Consider the following 2,364-nt stretch of genomic DNA (forward strand, 5'->3'; position numbering starts at 1 on the left):
AGCCAAAGAACTCTACCAAGAATTCCTAGATGTTTTTAATTTGTGTTTGACCCTCGCATACCATGACTGTCATGATAGCATTCGCTAAGAGATAATGAGAATCTCTCATGAAAGTAGTGTTTGCCATATTGTAATTATAACTAGAAGACAATATTGTGGCTTTCCATATCATTAATCTTTGATGATTGTCACACCAAATGTGGAGTTTCTAAAAGCAAAATAAGATTATATGCTGTCAGAGGAAGCTTTATTTATAAGTCAAAATCTATATTTCTTTTTTCTATTTAAATTAACATATGATTATTGGAAGATGACAATTATAACAAACCTTATGATTTATAGCTCTTACATACAAGATTTATGCTCAAGATACAAGTTCATAATTATCTCAGTACTAAATTTACAATATATATATAAAATATATAGTATTTCAAATGTATGTAAATATATAAAATATATATATTTTGTATTTCATCTTATGTTACATATAAATAAATAAATAAATAAATATAATTATAGACCTCCTTGAGAATAATCCAGCTATGAAAAGTACTTTTGAAATCTGACAAAATTTTTTATGGTGATGAATGAATGACTCTACTTTTATATTGGAAATAATGATTGCTGAGACCCAGTGTTTTTGCCCAGATGGCAAAGTTAGAATATAAGATTTGTGGCAAAATGAAAGTAGCAATAATCATTATTCATTATTAATGTGCCAATTGCATTACTGTAGAGTGAATTTTCAATTTTTCATCATATATCTACCTCATCAGAAGTCTGCCTCATTTATTTGTTCCGGAGATATTAGTTTAAAATGCAGATTCTTGGTAACACAACCAGAAGAATTCTTTCTTAAGGGAGACACAAGGCTCTGCACTTAAAACAATTTATGTATACTAAATGTGAAATCTAAGGGATACTTGAGATTTCCTCCTTGATTTAAAGAGAAAGCAAGTAAGTGAGTGGCTCTATGAAAAGTTTCATAACCCTTTTAGAACTTCTAAGGTGTATGGTTTTGTCTTGAGAATGAAAACCTATTAAGTGTCCGGTATAAACAGAATTATGTTTAGTCATGTTCCTTGAGTATGCCTTGACTCAATGAGTTCCACAGATATTCTTTTTAGCAGGCAGAGACATACCAAAGCCTCTGAGAGAATAACTAAGAGATTTGGAAATATATATATAGCTTTTATATTAATTTACAATTTTGAATTTACTAATATATTTTTATCTCATGCATTAAAAAAGATTAAGTGTAGTCTATAAATAAGCCATGGAACATCTTTATTTTTATTTGTTAATGTTTTCTCTCAAAGTTTTAGATACAAATGGTTTTTGTTACATGGTTGTTTTGTATAGTGGTGGAGAAGTCTGGGCTTTAAGCATACTTGTCACCCCCGTTAGTGCACATTGAACCCAATAGTTAGTTTCTCATCCCTCCCCAGCTTCCCGTCCTTCTTATTCTGAGTCTCCAATGTCTATATACTATTTTATATACCTTTGCAGACCCTTAGCTTAGTTGATGTAACATCTTTCAAAAAACAAATATTGTGAATTTACCATTCAAATAATAAAATTGAACATGTTTAACCTCCCTAGTTGCACCTCCTACTTTCCTAGTAGTGTAAACACTATCTTAAAGTTTGTGTTTACTATTTCTTTTCTTTGATCATCTATCACTAATTTCTTCATATTTTAGGGATACATAAGCAACCATGTATCTGTCCCTAGGAAATATGTTGTTTAATTTTTCTTATTTTGTGCATTATAAAAATGGAATTCTAATGTATGTGATTTTCTGTGACTTACATATTTCATTGAACTTTATGTTTTTAAGAATCATACTTTATGTATATAGCCATAACTAATTATTTTTTGTTTATAATATTCCATTTGTGAATGTAGCATTGTTTATCAATTTTCATGCTGATGTATATTTTAATTATTTCAAACAACATTACAAACTGTATGACTTAATTTTCTGGCATATGTTTCATGATATTTACTTACAAGAAATTATCAAAGGTATATACTCATGAGCAGAATTTATGGGTCATGTGTTATTCATAAAGCCAAACAGATTATGATAATTTGCTTTCCAATACACTTGTATCAATTTAAGTTCCACCAGCAATGTATAAATCCTCATTGTCCTACATTTACAACAATTCTAAGAATGATCAGACTTTTCAAAATGTTTGCAAACGTAGTTGTATAAGATGATAATTGAGAGAGGTGAATTTTCTTCTTCACATTACGAAACAGAATAAATATATTTTAATTTGTTTTTTTTTTTTGAGTTGGAGTCTCACTTGGTCGCCCAGACTGGAGTGCAGTGGCCGCTCCTGGCCCCCGCAGCCT

Source organism: Carlito syrichta, unplaced genomic scaffold (assembly GCF_000164805.1).
Source record: "Carlito syrichta isolate Samal-C Ts95f unplaced genomic scaffold, Tarsius_syrichta-2.0.1 Scaffold302040, whole genome shotgun sequence".
In the NCBI taxonomy this organism is placed as follows: Eukaryota; Metazoa; Chordata; class Mammalia; order Primates; family Tarsiidae; genus Carlito; species Carlito syrichta.